Genomic DNA, 6,535 nt, shown 5'->3' with positions numbered 1-6,535 from the left:
TTATAAATTTTGAAAACCATTATGAAAATTTTCCAACTGAACTTTCATACTATAAGGTTCACAGTAAATGCCCAACAATTTTATTTGTATAATTGCACTTTTAAAATTTAAAGGAGCTTTGATTTGCTGTCCATTAATGAGGTCGAAGTTTGGGGTCTGTAATGAATACGGCTATTTGGAGTTTCGAAGGTATGGCTGGGGCACAATTCTGTAATGAATATGTCTGTAACGTCTTTTTTGGTTTGTGCTTCTTGGCCGCTTATATGGTATTGGTAACATTCCCTTTCTTTTCATTTCACTTTTAGTTGTTGTGCTTTTGTTCATTTCATTTTTAATTATAAGAAAGTATGTTAAACTTTTTAACCTTTTTTTTTTTTTTTTTTTTTTTTTTGTCTTTTCTTTGAAAAAAACATAATAATAATAATAATAAAAAGGGCAAATTACACATACCCCTCGAGGTTTAGCAAAATTACATATACCCCCTGAGATTCGAGAAATTACAGATACCTCCTGAAGGTACTATTTGCATAATAAATTAGCGGGTAAATTATTATGAAAATATAAACCTTAGGGGGTAATTTGTTATGAAAATATAAATCTCAAGGGGCTATTTGTAATTTTTGAAACTTCAGAGGGGTATTTGTAATTTAGCTAAACCTCGAAGAAGGTATATGTAATTCACCCTAATAAAAAGGTGCTGTGACCCCAAAATCAAAAAGTCAATAAACGAACTTTTAATCTAATTGTCAATAGAGGCCAATTTTGAGGATATTTGTGTGAGAGATTTTCTGATCACACTGCCCGCTTAGTAACCAGCTGGAGAGCACCAGCAGAATAGATGGCACCTGGCTAACCTGCAACAGAAAGAGAAGATTCCGGCGGTGGTTCGTCTACCCGGGGGCACTCCGACGATCAAGTCAGTATATCTCTTAAAGATAAATCAAGTGCTAAACTCACAAGCTTGAGTATCAAAAGCATACCTTAGACCCATGGGGGTGCCTCTCTTTTATAGCCAATACAATCCTAGTCCCAATAGAAGCCTGAGTATCAAAAGCATACCTTAGACTCATGGGGGTGCCTCTCTTTTATAACCAATACAATCCTAGTCCCAATAGAAGCCTGACTTCTATGGACTCTAATTCAGTACTTACTTTGGACTCTTCAAAAGATAAAAATAAACTCCCTAGGAGTTTTATCCTTATCTTGGCTAAGTCTCCACTTTACTCTAGGACTCTTGTCGCTTATCCATTATCCGCTTATCTCAGATTCCGATATCTTCGGAGATAACCTCGGCCTTACCGAGATAACCTCGGCGTCATAACCCGGACACGTGGCACTTCGGCTGACACGTCGGCGTCACCTTGCCACGTGTTGGTATTCAGAAAATACATCCCCACAATATCAATTAGAAGAGAATTGAGTTGGACTTAATCCACAAACTAGCAAAAATTGTGGGTGTTTGGAAAGTGAGTTTTTATGTAGGTGTTTTTAGTTGTAAGATATTATTGGATAAAAAAATTTTGGTCTTTGGAAAGATAGTTGAGTTTTTTTGTGGTTGGATGTGATGTTTGTGAGAGAAAAAATGAAATGATTATAGAGTTGGATGTGATATTTCGTTTAGATTTGTTTTTTTTAATTTTGTAAAAACTTTATCTTTTAATAAAAAAAATCAAAAAACAACAAAAACCCAAATCTTGCCAAACACCGCCATTATCTAATAGATCTGAAATACAAAGTGTTTGTGTATTCATTTAATGACAATTTATAATTTGATTATTATTTCTTTATTTTTAGGGTTATATATTCAATTACCTCCTACTATTTTGAAGTAAAAATTACACTCAGTGAGTAGAAATTTATACTTTTTTGTTGTGAGAAAATTTGTCATTTGATAATTCAGGTTATAAAATTTTGTGATGTTGTTATATAAATATCATACTTAATTAATAGATTATAAAAAGTAGCAACAAGCCAGAATTAAGAAATAGAAATGTACACAAATTACATCTCGATTTAATGAAAAGAATGAGAAAGGTATAACTCGTGCATTTGCCCCTATGGCAAAGAAATTTGGGTTAATTACACTTATTTTCGTTATAATCTCATTTTGTTCCTTTTATTTTTAATTATTACTGTCAATTTCTAGAGTTTAAGTCAAGCTGTAATACCATTCTTCCATCTATTTATCATTAAAAAATGTTAACGGAACTTTGTAATGTAAATTAAACATGACATTTTTTTGGTTTCATTAATGTTCTTATGCTTTCCTCAAAATTTTAATTTAATCTTTGTATTTTCACTAAATTCTTACTCTGGTCATTTTAATTTTAATTTCCATCAAACTCATTAATCATAAATGGACAAAAGAATGTCATTGCAACATAACTGAGTCACTATCACAATTAAAGATGAAGGAATCAAAATAAAATTATGGTAAAAATATAAGAATGTTATGTGTAAGCTCATCTAAGGAGTTGTTTGGAAAGTAACTATTTTAATTTATTTTTTTAATTTTTTTATTAAAAAGAAAGTGTAAAAAATAGGAAAAGTGATGTAATTAGGTATTTAAGTTTTTAACCATGGAAATTGCTTGTCTTTAGTTGAAAGACAGTTAAGATCTTTGACTGACCAGTAAGAATTATTAAACGAAAAATTCTTATCAATAAGAATTTTTAAAAAAAATTCAATTGGATTATATTTTCATAAACTCTTATTAGTAAAAATTTATCATTTAATAACTTTTACTGATCAAAAAACTCGATTGCGTGGTTTAATTTTTCAATGACATGTCAAATCTTTTTAACTAAAAAGTCAATACTCTAAGAAAAATTATTAATTAATCTTGAGATATCACATAATTATACCGTTGATCAATCATAAATTTTAATATTTTTTAATCACCAAACATAATTTTAAATTGAATCATTTTTTATCAATCGTAATACATGTAAAGTTCGACGTTACCCTTACCAATAACTTGTCACACTCTAAAGGGGGGCTAGGAAACTTTATGAAAAGTAGGTTAATGTTGTTTTCAGAGGGTAATTTGGATCGAGGACAGAGAATCATGTGGGCCATCCGCCGACGCAACAAGACAAATTAAGCCCAGGAATCGAAGTCACCAACGGTCTCTTTCTCTCACGCAGTCACAGCGACAGACAAGACACACAGACATGGACTACGCAATTCTATATATAGGCTTTGACATGAGTCGTTTGGTTATTTTAGTCCAAAATAAAAAATAAAAATAAAAAAATAAAATGAGTTAAGAAATTAATAAAATAAAATATTATATTTAAATTATAATTATTTTATTTATTTTTTATAAAAATTAAAAAAATTAAAAAACTCATATTGCAAAGGAACGCATAATAATTTTGTTTGGAGTGTGCTATATAAACACACCTTTTATTTATTTTTATTTTTTTAGATCAATTACTTCTTTATTTTTATGTACATCTTTTCGTAAAAAATTAAAAAAATATATTTATTTAAATCATTTCAAATAATAAATTATTAATTATGTAATAAATTAAAAATTAATATTTAAAAATAGATTTAGAGGGCGAGAAGGGTTGATTGCCCCATTGCGATTTCAAAAAATACCTTCAATATACTAAGGTCAAGTTTGGCAATTGCAAAATAATTCATCTTTTTATCTTTTTATTTTTTTTTATCACATCACCTCTCTATTTTTTTGACTATCTTTTCGTAAAAAGACAAAAAATACACTTATTTAGGTCATCCCAAACAACCTCTAATATTAATTAATAATTATCTTCAAATTATACAAACTCACCCCTGATACTTTTTGCAAAAACTTGTAACTAGTTATTCGCTCTAATCTTTTGAAAAAAATTACGTGATCATTTCTCTATACTTATAAAGCATGGGTGTTAAAATATGAAATTAATTTTTTTAGACAAAATATATCAAAATTAGGTTATAATATCCAATATTTGCAAGAAGTAAAGATCGTGGAGAAAGATTTAGCAAATTACTTGATGGCATTTATTGACAAAGTCATTGCTCGAAATTTTAATATTGATTCTATCATAATATGAAAGATCGTCACACATAATTTAAGATACTTTCACTACAGCATATAAGAGTTTTAGAGATTAAAGTTTTTGGTTTTTAAAAGTGAAAATTTTATTGCAAAAAATATTTAGGGACAAATTTTTATCGTCATAAGGATAGTCGCTAAAAGGTCCTCTCAAAAAGTCAAAAGCAAAGCTTTTAGCAATAAATTTTGAAAATGTCACTAATAAGTAGACTTTTAGGGACAAAACAATTTGATCTCAAAATAGGTTATTTTTTTAGACAAAAAACTTGGTCCCAAAATGATAATAATTCATCACTAATATCCAATTTTCGTTGCTAAAATATAATGGCAATACTTTTCGAAATAAAAATATTTGGTCCCTGAAAAATAATTTTATCCCTAAATTTTAGTTTCTAAAATCTTAATTTTTTGTAGTACCCACTTTAATATATAAATTATCCTCTAATTGTTATCTTTTGTGACTCAATGTGAATACAAAATAAAAATAAAAATAAAAAACCTTATTTATATATATTTTCATGTAATTTTTCACTTCATGTAGGTAAAACTTTGTGTCGTAATTTATGTGTATTTAAAAAAAAAAAAAAAAAAAAACAAACAAACAAACAAACAAACAAACAAAACAAAATAAAACAAAATTGTTAGTATATGTTCATCTCCTCTATGTCAAAATTTTGGGTCCGTCTCTATTGACATCTATCATAACATATCATTATGGGTACAAGTGTGTAAGTTTTTTTGAGGTCTCAAGCATTTCTCATATAAAATTACTTATACTACGAACTTTGACTTAATTATTCAAAAATTATTTAAAATTATTATCTTATCACTATAAGAAAAGGGACTTTATAACGCGGAAGCATTTGCGACGGCATCACTTACTGCCGCAAAAAGTTATTTTTTGTGATGGCACTACATGCCATCGCCAATAAATGAGTTTTTAGCGACGGCACCCCTTCTTGTCACAAAAAAAAATAATTTTTTTGCGACGGTAACAACTGTCGTCGTAAATAATGCGCATTTTTTGCGACAGTAACCTATGCTGTAACAAATAAAGCTGTGTTTTTGTGACGGCATGAACTGCAGTCGCAAATAAGAGAGTTTTTTGCGACGGTAATAGGTGCCGAGAAAAGAAAAAGAAAAAGAAAAAGCGAGACTGTTTTGATAAGACGACATTAGAAGTATAGTCGCAAAAAACTGAAATTTTTGTAGTGTTTCACCCATTTTTTCATCTTCATGCCTCTCTGTCTTTCTCTCTTTCACTCATCTCTCTTCTCTTTCTCTTTCTCTTTCTCTTTCTCACTCATCACTCTTTGTCTTCTTGCCTCTCTTTCTCTCTCTCTCTCTCTCTCTCTCTCTCTTCTACACTGTGCCCGAGTTGCTCACTCTGTCCCTCTCCTCTTTTCGATTTACCAATCTTCTTCTCGATTTAATCGTTTCTCTCTCTCTCTCTCTCTCTCTCTCTCTCTCTCTCTCTCTCTCTCTTCTTTCAATTGCTCATATCTTATTTCTCTTAATCATTTGTCGAAAGAGAAAAAATTCAAAAAAATGAAATAGGCCTCTCTCTCTCTCTCTCTCTCTCTCTCTCTCTCTCTCTCTTTCTTCGTCTCTTGCTTACCTCTCTTCTTTCTCTCTCTCTCTCTCACTCATCAATTTTCTCTCTGGCTCTCTTTTCTCTCTCCGCCCTCTCTATCTCTCTGTAGACACCCCATTTTTGACCAACCTTAAGACTCAGACGTCACCGATTGAGCGCTTGATGATGTTGCATATCGTGCTCGTTCAGAGGTTTTAGAGTCTCGGCTGCGAACCTCGCCTCCGGACTTTCGGACTCTTTCATGCTTTGCCTCGGTTTGCGAACCAGACTCTGTTTTCTCTGTTTTCTCTTCTCGAAGGGAGGGAGAGGTCTCGTAGATCATCTCTCAGTGGCCGTAGGCTACGTTTCGTGGTCGTAGGCTATTTTGCCCGTTTGAAGTCCGGTTTCCGATTTTTCGGAGCCGTTGGCCGTGTGCCTCGGTTCGGGACCGCTTAACCACCTCCGTTTGCTTCGATTTTTGGCATGCATCTTATTTGCTCCCTTTTGAAGGACACTGTGGCTCGAGAGACCAACTTCGTAGTCGAACACCACTTCCGGTGCCTAACAGTCAGTTTTCGAGGTCTCGGGCTGCGCGTTTCGGCCCTCGAACCTTCATTTTGCATCGATTTGGGTTCATTTTCGGCGGGGACCACTGTTTCATTGTTAAGAAGGTCGTAGAAGGGTGGGAGGCCAGTAATTGTTCTGACAACTAATTTTTTTTTCCTTCATCGCCCTCCGTCGCTCGTTTTTCTCACTTGAAAGCCAATGTTGACCACCCTAAGGCCACTTTTTCCATCCCTAAACCACATATTTGTGTTGTACACACCTGGGAGGCCACCAATATCACATGGCCGGCCAGTAATTGTGTTTGACCCTTTTGAACCCCTCCAAAAAGT

This window comes from Camellia sinensis, chromosome 1 (assembly GCF_055761805.1).
Source record: "Camellia sinensis isolate YWXY chromosome 1, ASM5576180v1, whole genome shotgun sequence".
Lineage (NCBI taxonomy): Eukaryota > Viridiplantae > Streptophyta > Magnoliopsida > Ericales > Theaceae > Camellia > Camellia sinensis.
The sequence above is the reverse complement of the archived record's forward strand: the minus strand, read 5'-3'. Positions refer to the sequence as shown.